This window comes from Pipistrellus kuhlii, unplaced genomic scaffold (assembly GCF_014108245.1).
Source record: "Pipistrellus kuhlii isolate mPipKuh1 unplaced genomic scaffold, mPipKuh1.p scaffold_m20_p_16, whole genome shotgun sequence".
NCBI classification, from domain to species: Eukaryota; Metazoa; Chordata; class Mammalia; order Chiroptera; family Vespertilionidae; genus Pipistrellus; species Pipistrellus kuhlii.
Window position 1 is genome coordinate 16,310,351 of NW_023425471.1, and position 14,557 is coordinate 16,324,907.

General features: G+C 34.5%; 1 protein-coding gene across 4 annotated transcripts in view; it reads right to left on the bottom strand.

Moving 5' to 3' along the window:
• The window catches only part of DMD (dystrophin), a 1,962,662-nt gene that overhangs the window by 799,159 nt on the left and 1,148,946 nt on the right, over window positions 1–14,557 (bottom strand). The gene's annotated exons all lie outside the window — the stretch shown is intronic.

Here is a 14,557-nt window from a genome sequence, read left to right on the forward strand (position 1 = left end):
CAGTATAAGGTTTGTTTGCCTGAGATTTTGTGACTGTAGATGCTCTTATTAGAATCAGTGAGACAGTGTGGAAGAGTGTATTTGTGGTTTCATAAAACAACTAACATATCTGAAGGGCTTGAGGGGAAAATAGATTAAGGTAGAAGATTATAATTATTACTGTTTTGGAGTTTTGTTACTGTCTGGGAAACTGTTTTACTTTTTATCTCACAAGAAATACTACTTAAAAAAAGTTAACAGCAGCTAATAGTTATTGCTGTTTTACTATGTAGCAGGCACAGCTCTAAGCTTACATATGTTATATCTCACTTGGTCCTTTCTTATAGTGTCATTTACCCCTTATAACCAGGAAACTGAGGCACAGAGAGACCACACAGCTAGTAAGGAGTATGTGGTACAGCCCCCAATGAATCATGCCTTCCATAATTTATGCCAGCTCCAGCCAACCCACCAGTTGACTGAAAATACATGAGGCCTAGAAAAATCCTCTGAGCTTTGGCTATGTCAGCAGAAAAGCCCAGTTGACCTAGAGACTGTGCAGTATAATTGGTATAACTGGTTATCATTTCAAGTCAGTAAGTTTTAGGGAGTTTGTTAACTGGTACTTCTATAACCATAGATAACTTCTATCTAGGGGAAGGCCACGAATGAGAGTAAGGCTTGGCTCAGAGTTCTTCAATAATTCCCGGGCCCTAAATCATCAACATGATTTTGAAAGTGTAACTGATGGCAGGCTCAATGCTTTGCAAAGACACCTGTCCAAAAATTCATAGCAAACTAGTGGAGATAATAATTGAGGGAGGGTATTTGGAGGATCATTATTAAAAGACTTAATAGCAACTATTATTTATTGGCTACATGTTCTGTATCAGCCTTTGCCCAAAGAAGTGAAGGAGGAGAAAAAAATACCCTGACTTTTCCTTTCCTCCTGCTCTTCAGTCTCCTGTCAATATCATTCCCTGGCTAAATCTATACAGAAGCTGGTGGACAAGGAAGCTGACAAATAAGGTGGGCAGAGGTCAGACTCTTGCAATATACATAGGAAGGAAAGGCACTGGGATAGATCCAAGCGCACCGGGTATATGACACAGATATATCTAGGTTCTGAATTTTGAAAAGGGCTATGTTTCAAAGGTATAAATAAGTCATATGTACTCCTGCTGTATTTCAAAGTTGAATATGTGTCCTGTGGTATTGGATGGATATGTTCTACACATACCAATAGACAAAATTTTTAGAAAAAGCCTTACCAGTATCTCAGAATACACTGCCTGGACATTTCAATTAATGGGACACACAGATGCTTGCCGGTCATCCCTTACATACTTACTAATTAAAGTGTAGACCAAAGTGCATCACCTGAAAGCTGGGAATGAAGAATCTCAGACCCTACATTGGACTCATTGAATCAGAAACAAAATCCCTAAGTGCTTATCTGTACATTAAGGTTTGAAAATGTTGCTCTACCACCTGGCAAAGAGACCCTTCCTTCCTTACCATTGGTATTAGAAATTATGATACCTACTTTGTAATAGTAACCATAATTTAGCTGCTTATGACAAAATATTACAGTATACTAGAGGTCTGGTGCACAACATTCATGCACTCAGGGGGAGGTCCCCCAGCATGGTCTTCACCCTTTCACAGTCTGGGAGCTCTTGGGGGATATCCAACTGCCAGCTCCAAGGCCCACTCTCCAGCTTCTGGCTGAGTGGTACTCCCCCTGTGGGAGCACATTAGCTACCAGGGGTAGTTCCTGTATTTAGTTTCTGCCCCGTGATGGTCAGTACACATCATAGTGACCAGTCATTCTGCCATTTGGTCAATTGGCATATTATTCTTTTATTATATAGGATATTGAGCTCTTAATTCCTTACTAACCCCCGGGGGATGAGCAAACACGTCTCAGAATTCATCACCATTGCAAAAATAAGAAGATAGAGGCAAAAAAAAATATTTAAATAAATTGCCCATAGTTATGAGCTACTGAGTGGTGAACCTATGTTGGGACTACGTTATTAACTGCAAGTTTGGTGACCTTTCTAGTACTGAAATGAGGTGTGGAGGGTGGAAAGATGGGCAAAGATAGTCATCACACAAACCCCTATAGCAGTTTAGATCACATTCAGAAGTAACCACATATTAAACGAGGAATTGGAAAGGGGTAGCTTAAGAAAACTGATTCTTCAATCAGAATAGAGGTGATCATTTTATCATGTTGCATTCCAGTGTCAGTATAAACAATTGAAGATGTTAACGTCATCTTCCGCAGTTACTTTAGGACTTTAAAACTATTTTCATCTGCTCTCAAAACTTATAAAAATCTTAAATATAAAGTGTCCTTTCTATTAAATTTCCTGGTTTCAGGGTTGTCTGTATTTGTCATCAGAGTATGAGAACCTACAAAGCACCTGAAAACTAATTTTCCTCTCTCCCTTCCCCAGCATTGTTAGTGGTTCCAGCAGAAAGATACACATCACTGATATAAGCAAAGCAATAATGCAGATTTAGGACGATAACTGTATTGGTCTAGACTTTGTAACAGCAGTCATAGCAAAAATAAAAGCAATCTTCACAATGGTCATTTAAATTGTGATTGAGTTGCAGACTTTCACTCTCCTATAAAAGTCTAAGTCCAAGAATTATTGCCCTACTCAAAACTGTTGATGTAACCCACATCATGAACAGGCAGAATGTGTCACCTTCATAAGTAATTTATTTTTAGACTGTGTTTAAGGTATAATCATCAGTCACAGGTAACCTACAGATGGAAACTATCAGGACAAATGGAGTTTTCTCAAAATATCCTTGCAATGACTTTAGTTTCTGGCCCATTTCCTGGTCTATCTCTTTTCTTCCACACTTAACCAACCATGCCAGAGATGGGCTATACTTTTCCCAGTGATACCGAAAATGTTCACAAATTATAACTGGACCAGTCCATCCAGTTCAAATACTTTTACTTCTATGGCAAAACAGATTGATTTTCTCTAGCTACAAATACTGAAATGGTCTCTTTGATGTCTTGTAATTAGTCCTAACATCAGTAAGCAAATTAAAAGGCAGCAAAACAATTTATCCAGCAGGCACTTATCAGTTCCTTCATAACCCATTCAGTGGTCTTGTCTCAACTATAAGGTGGATAAATGAGGAGAATGCTGATTTTGGCATTCAGCTTACTCTGGGATAACCTAGCTCATCCTTCTTGGCTGACATGAGACAGAAATAACATCAAAGGGTGATAAACTCTTTACCGCAGACCGGGGGTTCTATGGTTTGCTGGCCCCAGGCCTAATCTATCAATTCATTTTCTACACAATAAAAGGTAAGAAACCCATTACAGATCAGTTATAATCCCTGGCAGGTGGTCTATGACAAAAACGGAATACATAAACCAAGACAGCATTCAGTGTCCCTTTTCTAGGGTTTAAAGCACTAGGGGTCAGATGACATCCATATAGTAGTTAGGATTCAGTATTAAATTATTTTACGTCCATGAATAGACTCACAATTTTGTAGCATGGGTATAAAGATTTGACATAAAAGTTCATTTTGGGGATGATTCCTTTTATAAATTAAAAACAGCACTGCTATTATTATTGGGGTTTTTTTTTTTGTTTTTTTTTTTGCTTTGCATGTTGACTTTGCATAAGATGTAATAAATGAAACCGGATGAGAATTTACAATCTGTGTTCTTAAATACATCTTTAATCTTCATTTGTTATTCAAACTCAGTTTTAAAAGTTAGCATATGGAAGTTTCCCTTTAATGTAATTTCAAGATTACTAAATTATTAGAAAGGCAATCCCTCTGGTCTCAGTGTTGATGTGATATAATCCAGTCATTCCAAAGCCAAGGCACACAGAAACAAAAGAAACGATATTTTAATAGCAAAATCTCTTTTTATTATATGATTTCTTCTCCTTTCTAAAAATGCCTTGCTATAGGGCAAACATTATTGCGTTAATTGGTAGGTGTCATTCAATAGGTAGGTGTCATTATGACTTACTTCAAAAATGTTACACTAAAGGTCAGAGTTATGAATTTTTTCTCCTTTTTTATCATCTTTATACTTTTCTTCATTTTAAATTCATTGTGAACAACGAAGAAAGTTTGCCAAGAATAGTTTTATACTTAGTATCCATTATCAGTATACTGGATATATATATATATGAAAAGTAAAGTTTTAAAATGGAAATGAGTTGTTGCACAAATGTCATTATTTTACAATGCCTGCTGGCTTTTTGTTTGTTCATTTTTTAAAAATAGCATTGCATTAAAATGAACAAGTTATTTAGTATTGGTTAAGGTTTCCAAATAGAACAACATCTGGAGCTTCAGTGAAACTTTCTGCAACCAGTTCTTCATCACTTCACCAAAATGAGGGGGAACTAACACCAAAAATGGAGGAAAGGAAAGGGGTAGAGAATAGAGGTTAGGTGACTAGATTGATTGCAAAGGTGCTTAGGGTTAAAAAGGTCATCTTAAATCATGCATATAGTTAAAGTTTCAAAAAGTTGGTATTTGAAAACAATGATGGAGATGGAGTTCATAGCTGAAGAGAAGAAAAAAGTCCATCATTTTCTAACACATTTTATCTAAAATGCTAGATGGTCATAGATAATGGGAATAATTGGATTAGACAAATGAGAGAGCACTGGTAAAAACCTTCTGTACCTTTCACTAGACCATTTAGTAGTCATGGTGTCTTTAACTCACCTTCTCTTTTTCAGCTCTTGGATTTATAATGGTGGCTCATGTTTCAGCTTTTTTCCCAAGAGCTATATGTATAATTATTTAAGATGGTTAGTACTTTTCAGCCTTAAAAAATAAGGAAATCCTGCCACATGCAAGAAAATGGGTCTACCTGAGGACATTATGCTAAGCAAAAAAGACAGTCACGTAAGGACAAATACTACATGATTCCATTTCTATTTAAAATAGTCAAAATCATATAGAGAGTAGAATTGTGTATACCAGTGCAAGGGGGAGAAGAAAACAGGAATTGTCCAGTAGGTATAGAGTTTCAGTTATGGAAGATGGAAAACTTCTGGAGATCTGCTGTATAACATATTGCCTATAATTAACAATACTGTGTTATACACTTAAAAATTTGTTAAGAGGATAGATCTCATATTAAGTGCTCTTACTACAATACAAATAAAACTTACTCAACAAAAATTTGTGCTTGGTCTTTGTGTTTTCCCATTTTTAAATTATGTCCAATTTAAAAAATTAAAGCCAATATTTTTACCAATTACAGTGTGCCAGATACTACATTTTAAGTTCCCATGCACTAGCTCATTGAATTTTCACATGTACAATATGTTCTACTACTATGAGAATTTAGTATGTATTATAACCGAAGCCGGGAGAGGGCAGGCAAAAGATTATACAACTAGTAATGGGTAGAATCTATAATATTTAAATCTCACTCTTAATCGCCATGATAAATTGCCTCTTCACAACTCTTATTTACTTTTATTGTTTGTAAAATGTCTGATCCACAATCTTGGCATTGCCTGACATTTCAATAGGTTGGCAAATTAAAAGTCACCTGTCATTATAAACTTACTGTCATTAAAGAGTGATTAATTTGGTAGTAATGGCAACCGGTTTTATTGGGCAGTTCAAACTTCTCAACTTCACTGAAGGGTCAAGAGAGTAAGGTGCTGCTGCTGCTGCTGCTAAGAACATTAGCAGTGTAGGTAATACTAATTATTGAGTATTGGACCAGGCATAACCCTAAGAGCCTGATATTTGTTCTCACAACTTGGGTGACTTTATATATACAATTTAAAAAATATATTTATTATTATTATTATTATTTTACAGAGAGGAAGGGAGAGGGATAGAGAGTTAGAAACATCGACGAGAGAGAATCATCAATCTGTTGCCTCCTGCACACCCCCCACTGGGAATGTGGCCGCAACCAAGGTGCATGCCCTTGATCGGAATAGAACCTGGGACCTTTCAGTCCGCAGGCTGATGCTCTTTCCACTGAGCCAAACCGGTTTCAGCTATATATACAACTTTAATCTTCTAAAGAGGGACATCCATGAGAGTGAACAGGGAGCTACTAAAATCATGATGCAATAACAGGCAAAGCCAGGACTGTCAGAGCAAACTGAGATGCACTCATGACACAATACCTAATAGTACTGATTCCCATTTCAATGTGAAATTACAGAAGGCAAAGTCAAGGGTGCTTATATTATACACTTTCAATTACTATTCCCTCCTCAAGTTTCAGCCTCAAACTATTTAGCAACTGTAAGTAAGAGATAAGAATAGGTATAATGTCAAGCCTTATGTCATTCTGAATGACCTTTAAATAAGGCAAGGGTAAGAAATAATTATGAGAAGCTTAGAACAGTATATGGTACATAGTGGTCACTCATTAAATGTTGAATGATTTAATGACTTGAATGATGCTATGATGTAATTATTAAACACATAAAGGAAACTTCCAAGATGATGGATTTCCAAGAAATAGCAGATTGCATGGCTTAATAATAAATAAATAAAAACCATTTTCTGGTATTTCCTGTAAATATTCTTCACTTTAGGAAAAAATGGTAATTCATATTAAGAGCAGTATTGGATGATCACTACTAGAATATGGTCTTTGATAGGAAAACAACTTCTTAGAGCAAATGTCTTAGGAGCAGAAAAGTGAAGCTTTAACTTGATTTAATTTTCTCTATTTTATTCTCCACATTTATAATAATGACTGGCAATATACAGCAAATGTTTATTTATCTGATAAAAATTAAAATAAGAAATCTAAAGTGTGTATTCCTTGGATAGATACTTAGAAGTAAGATAATTTTGCTACATATATTGTTTTTAACTTATTTTTTTTTCTAGGTAAAGTAGATCAGATTATTTTTTTTAAATTAAGATGCACTTAACTGAAAAATCACTTCCCAGCAAAATTTCCTATTTGTGTTTGTAAAATGTTTTGGTCTTTACATGCATTACTTTATATTGTTTAGGAAATAACAAATTAAAATTGTAATTTACCATTTTCAAATAAATGATAGAATATGATGTAAAAATTTAAAGTTATTCAACAAAATGAAAATATATTTATTATGACTAAGTGAAATGTATAATATATCCTATCTGTACAGTTATTTAAAATAAAAAAAAATATTAGATACTGGCTGGGAGGAGGGGAGAGAGGGAAGGAAAATTGGGGGACATCTATAAAACTGTCAAAAAATAAATTAAAAAAAGGATGTCACAGCCACGCTTACAATTAGAAAAAAAAAGTTGAACAATCACAATAAAATGTAGACATACTGTATAACTAATTCTGAAACAACATAAATATGCTCTCCTATATTACACAATCACAAAAGTTCCATTTAAGTAAAGAATGTTTTGGAAAATTACTTGAAAGTATAGCATGCAGTTTTTCAACATGGGCAAAAAACAAAGCAAAAACTCCCATTATAGTTTTATTAAATGAAAATAAATCCCAGTTTTTACTTTTTAAAGGAGCAATAAGATGAAATGGAAAACCGTGTTTTTCTTTGTTTCTAGCATATTATCTACAGAAAAAAATTATGAGCTTCAATAAATTAAAAAAACACCTATTTTGAAATAGCTTTTTTATTAAATAGAGTACAGTGTGTTCTCAAATATGTCACATTACCTTTTTAGGACTTAGTTTTCTAATCTAGAAGATGTGGGACTAATGTAGCTTCAATATGCTTCTTTCATCAGTACAATCCTATGAGTTTACAAAGTAAATGTTGCATCTTTCCATATTTTCAATTAATGCAAGTATACAACCTGATTCAAAATGAAAAGTGATGAAACTTTGTGAAGCGTATGATTGTCTGACCATTGTGATGTATACCTGAAACTAATATAAAATAACATTGAATGTAAACTGTAATAAAAATCATATTTTGATTGTAAATAATGGTATCTGAAAAATACCTACACATTAATGTGTAAAAAGGATAATGGAGGAGGAAGAATAGGGACACAGAGTGACAAGGACAGAAAAGGATGAAAAAGGTATTAAATGCTGAAGTATCAGAGAAAGAGAGAGAGTAGGAAACAATGTGTCACATAAAGTACCTAGGCAGAAATATAAATTAACATATATGTCATTGAATTTTGTAGTCATATAACAGTACAAAGAAATGCATTCCTCATATGAAAAGAACAAGGAGAAATAACACAGAATGCTTCACCATACCTCTGTACATTTAAAAATTAAAAATGGTACAAAATTATAATTCTAGAAAGTGTCAGAGAAAGTAGATTAAAAATTATAATTCTAGGAAATGTCAGAGAAACCATATAGGAAAGTAGATTCATTATAGACATAGGAAGATGCCAATTCATAGGCAAAGACACACATAATAGAGAAAAAAGGGGAGAGTAAAAGTGATGGGGAGAGGCAGGAAGGGGGGGAGAATCACACACACACACACACACACACACACACACACGTCCAGAGAAAGTACAAATACAATGATTGATAAATATTGAAAACAACACAGATTTAGACATGTGAATGAAAATCATAGAGTGAGACTCAGGAAAACAGAGGCTCGCTTTAATAATATTCCTACTCTATGGACCTTAAGGGTATTATTATTAAAAACTATAAAGGTGAAGATATATATTAGACAAAAATGAGAGTATTGCTTCATGACACTTATCTAGAGTTAGCCATAAATTTAAATCACAGAGGGAAGGAAGGGTGAGGGTAAGGGGAGAGATCAACCAAAGGACTTGCATGCTTGCTTATAAATAAGCTTAACCAATGGACATATACAATAGGGGGGTGATGTATAGAAGAGGGTGGGGAGCAATGGGGCAATAAGGAGACATATATAATACTTTAATCAATAAAGAAAACATTAATAAAAAAATTTAAACCAAGGTCTTCATTCAACTTTAAAACAACATTTCCTATATTGATTATAAAGAGTGCCTACCCAGGCCAAGGTACATTAATAGTTTCACAATGTACCCATTTTAGTGTCCACTACTCCCTTAAATATATAGCTACATTAGCCCCAATTGCTGATTTTCCTTTTGGAAATGCAACATAAAGCTGCCAAAGTAATTGGTAAATTGGGTAAATATACATTATCCAGCATATTAGAGTTAGCCATGGAGAAAGGTCCCAGCAACTAGAAATTGTGATAGTAGATAATTTTCATAGGTACTGTATGTTAAGGAATTAACATATTTGTATTTCAGCAACCATTACATACTAATACAATGATAGAACATACTCAAGAGTTTGGATAGAAGAAAGTGCTGGAGAATACAGGGGAGGAGACCTCATTATTTCTTCTCTCAATAATAACTCAGTATTTGAGGGTAAATGATTATCTAGACCGTTTCTTGATTGCCTTGACCATCTCTCCTTAAAAAAAAAATACTGACTTGAGTACTGATCTAAATCTGTACTCTAAATCATTTGTTTTCTATCCTTAAATTTAAACCAACAGGGTTAGGGGGCATAAAGATTGAGAAGAAACAATTAAATAATTCTTAATGTGTCTAATGAATGAAATTAAAAATTTTCATCTTAATGAATACGATGAAAAATTCTAAGACATTTGATGGCAAAAGCATAGCAATAAAATTATAATTATAGAATGAAATACATATATTATGGATGATCTAATTATATGTCTATACAAGATTGTGTTCACAGCTTTGGTTTTAATTTTCTGTCATAAAAGTTTACTTTTTATGCTATTGCAGGACACATAAAACCTTGATTTGTGTTTCACTATTCACAAAGATACTATTGTGTGTTTTACATAGTTCTCTGACACTTTCTAGAATTATAATTTTTGTTCCATTTTTAATATTTAAATGTACTGAGGTATGGTGAAGCATTTTGAGGTATCTGTCCTCATTCTCTTCATATGAGGAATGCATTTCTTTGTATTATTATATGGCTACAAAATTCAATTACTAAGAAAAAAGATTTTCTCTATATGCATGTGTGTGTATCTTTACGTGGCTGTTTTCAAATATTTAAAATAAGAAACTTTACATTTTAGGTAGGAAAAAATTCACCTTAAATGTTTTATTCCAACTGTTCACATAACTGAAAGTTAGTGTTCATATGTAAAAATAGAAAAGGGATTTTTTTCCCAAATACCTTGTTAATTGAATTATAGAGATCTAAACACACATTTTGATTTTAATGTAAAAGAATTGGTACTTTTTCATTTCATAAATATTTGATCAGTCATGTAAATGATCTGTTACAGGAACTTTAGCATAATCAATTAAAATATTATAAATAACCTGACACAATCCAAAATATAGTGTCTATTATTTGCTTTGTAAATCATCTACGCACAGAAACATTTATCAACATACTTTCTTCATACTTCTCAATTTTGTTGGATGCAAATGAATAACAAGCAATTCTTTAGAGGCAATTGTGTCATTTTTAATAAAAGCTATTTCATGTTACATGAAAATTACAGTTCTGCAATATCTTCTTGGTAGGGCTTTACTACTACTTTAAAAGATTACAATTTACCTTATATTTTGAACAGAACAAAGTTAGGAGGTATTAAATATGCCCAATAGGGCAGTAAAATTGGAGTGAAAAGTAGATGAGAGGTTTCAAAATATACTTGGAGGGTCAAAAGCATATATGGAGAAAGTACATTTGGGGACATATAAAGTAAAGGAGAAGTAGCCTTAAAGTACAGAGGGAATCTGACCGTGGCCAAGAGGCAGATAAAATTGGGATACTGAAAGTCCACAGATAGAAATTTACACTTAGCTCAAAATTGCCACCCAAATGAATGGTCTTCCTTTAGCACTTAACCTATAAGCAAAAATAAACATAAATCAAAACAAAATGTGTGTGGTTATTATCTCAAAAATTGAAAATGGTATCTAGAAAGAACCTCAGCAGTTGTTGTGGGTGCTTCAAAATAAAGCTCACTGCATTATAGAATTTAAAGGTATCTTTCAACAAGAGAGTAAGCTCTTTGTCTTAGCATATAGAGTAAAATATCCCAGTCAACAAGATCCACTCAGGTAGTGAAGGCTCCCCATTTTTCTATTTTCTCATTCTTACATATAAATATATTAATGATCACTAGCTATATGAACAAAGTATACAGCTCCAAAAGAGAAAATGACAAGGAAACAAACACATTTCTTGGAAGATATCCTATAAATAAAAGCCTAATATGCTAAGTGTCTGGTCATCTGATCATCTGTTCAACCAATCAAAGCATAATATGCTAATGATATGCTAAGGCCACTCAACTGCTCGCTATGATGTGCACTGACCACCATGAGGCAGACAGTCGACCAGATGACCAGTCACTTTGATGGACCATGATGGACCAGTTGCCATGACATGCACTGACCGCCAGCGGGAAGATGCACCAACCAGTAGGTGAGCTTGCTGCTGGGGTCTAGCTTATCAGGACACTGCAAGACAGGCTGGACATGCCATGGAGCCCTCCCGTGGCCCCTACCAGGCTGGACTTCTTCCTGGGTCCCTCCCTGGCCCTGATAGTCCACTGTTGGGGTCCCACAGCCTGGCCTGTGCCCTCTCACAATATGGTACCCCTTGGGGGATGTCAGAGAGCAGGATTCAGCCTGATCCCACAGGCCAGGCCTGTAGTAACTTATAAAAGCTGAAACACAAAAAACATGAAAATTCTAATCATCCCCTGTATCAATCAAAGAAATTAAGCCAATTATCAAAAAATTCCCATAAAAGTAATTCCATGGCTAGATAACTTTCCAATTGAATTCTTCAAAACATCTTAGGAAGCTATAATGTTATTTTTCCAAAAAAGAGAAAGAGTACCTCTCAACTTATTTTATAAGACTAGTCTAATATTGCTGTCAATGCTTAAGAGTATATTACAAAAAATACTAACCATTTTCTGTTATGAACAAAGATATAAAAATCCTAACCAACATATTAAAAAAATCCAAATGTCTATAAAAAATACAAGACATAATGACCAACAGAATTTATTCAGTAGTTCATAAATAGTTTCACATTCCCAAACTAATAGCTATAATTTACCACATTCATAAAAAGGAGAAAAATAATATAATAATTTTAATAAATGCACAGAAGCATTTGAATATGTTCAATGTCTATTCTAATAAAAACTTGATAAACTTGGAATAAGGAGAAATTTCTTAATCTAATGAAGATGATCTATAGGAAGTCATACAACTGATATCACATTTAAAGATAAATTAATGAAAGCTTTCCACTAATTATCATCACTTCCATTAAACATTATTTTAGAGGTTCTAATCTATACAAAAATTTAAAATTATAAGGATTGAAAAGCGAGAAACTACCTCTACTGATGACATGATGATGCACATAAACTAAATATATAAGATTCTATAAACTATTACTATCAATAGGTGAATTTAGCAAGGGCACTGGTTATGTGCTTTATATAAAAAATCTGCTATTTTTTATAAGTCAACAACAAAGAGAAAATAAAATTAAAAATGAATCAAACTTATAAAAGGATTACAATGTCAAATGTCTGGGATTCAATCTAATAAAACATGTGCAGGTTCTCTGTATTGAAAACTGCTTCATAGTACTATAAAGATATTATAGAAGACTTAAAAAATGGAAGGGTGTAAGATTAGATGAACCAACATTGCAAATATTTTAACTGATCTACAAATTCAACAAAATTCCAATTAATATTCTAGCAAGCTTTAATAAAAATTGACAACTTGGTTGTAAAATTTATTTGGTAAACCAAACAACCAAAAATAGCAAAGGCAATCTGGACTAAGAAGAACAAAGTTGAAGGTTTTACATTATTAGGTCCCAATTTTTTAAATAAAACAATTGTCCCTGGCTGGTGTGTGGTGTGGCTCAGTTGGTTGGGCCTTGTCCTGTGCACCAATATGTTGTGTGTCTGATTCCAGGTCAGGGTACATCCCAGGATATGGGCTCAATCCCTGAAAGGGGGTATGCAGGAAGCAACAGATTGATGTTTCACTTTCACATCAATGTCTCTCTCTCTCCACTCCCAATGTCTCTCTCTCTCTCTAAAATTAAAAACAAACACACCTTTAAAATCAACAAAGTTCTGATACATGGTACAACATGGATGAGCCTTCACAATATTATGTTAAGTGAAATAATCTAGATATGAAGGGGCAAATAGCATATATGTGTCCACTAATATGAAACATATGCAATAGGTTCATTCATAGACACAGAAAATACGTTAAATATTACTTTGGGAATTGGCTGAATGTGTAGGTAATGGGGGATTCTTGCTTAATGATTACAGAATTTTGGTTTGGGGCGATAAAAAAGTTATGGAAAAATATTAAGGTGATGTTTGCACATCGTGAATTTAATAAATGACATTGAATTATACACTTAAAATCATTAAAATGATAAATGTTATATATATTTTGTCACAATTTTAAAAATAAGTAAACCAAAACCATTAAATTGTATACTTTACAATGAGTGGATTGTATGGAATGTGAATTATCCTATATAATAAAAGCCCATGACCGAATGGCGGAACAACCAGAACAACTGATTGATCAGTCCCAATGATGAGCAATGACCAGTAGGGGATAGACGCTCAATGTAGGAGCTGCCCCCTGGTGGTCAGTGCACTCCCACAGTGGGAGCACCACAAGACTGACAAGGATGAGTGGTTGCTCTCTCCAGCAGGAGCAGTCACTCAGAGAGTGGTTCCACAGTTGCTCAGCTGACTGGGATGAGTGTCTGCTCCCACTGCAGCCACTCGGCTGACAGGGATGAGCAGTACTCCCACAGCAGGCAGATCCCTGAAGGCCACACCCCCACCAATGCACAAATCCTGTGCACTGGGCCTCTAGTATCTCAATAAAGCAGTTTAAAAATGATTGTTATTAAGCCAGTGTGGTAGTAGTTAAAGGACAGATGTAATGAAAGGGAATAGAGAATCCAGAAGCAGATTCACTCATTCATGTTTACTTGACTTAACAAAGTTGCCACAACAGTACCATGGATGAAGGACTATCTTTTCATAAATGGTAAATTAATTGATGCTGCTTTTCATCATAAATTCATTCATATGTGCAACTTGTTTTTAAAGAATAAGTATGTATTACTTTGATACACATATTAAATATTTTATTTAAAAATTATCTGAGGTAGAAAGAAAAAGACAAGTTAAGTAACAAAGTAATTAAACAATCCTATATAATAAAAGAATAATATGCAAATAGACCGAACAGTGGAACAACTAGTTGCTATGATGTGCACTGACTACCTGGGAGCAGATGCTCAATGCAGGAGCTATCCCCTGTTGGTCAGCGCACTACCACAGGGGGAGCACCACTTAGCCAGTAGTCAGGCTCATGGCTGGCAAGCATAGTAGCAGTGGCAGGAGCCTCTCTTGCCTCTGTGGCAGTGCTAAGGATATCCGACTGCTGGTTTAGCAGGACAGGCCTAAGCCATCAGTTGGACATCCCCCAAGGGCTCCTGGACTGTGAAACCAGGCTGAGGAACCCCCTCCACCCCTGCTGGCAA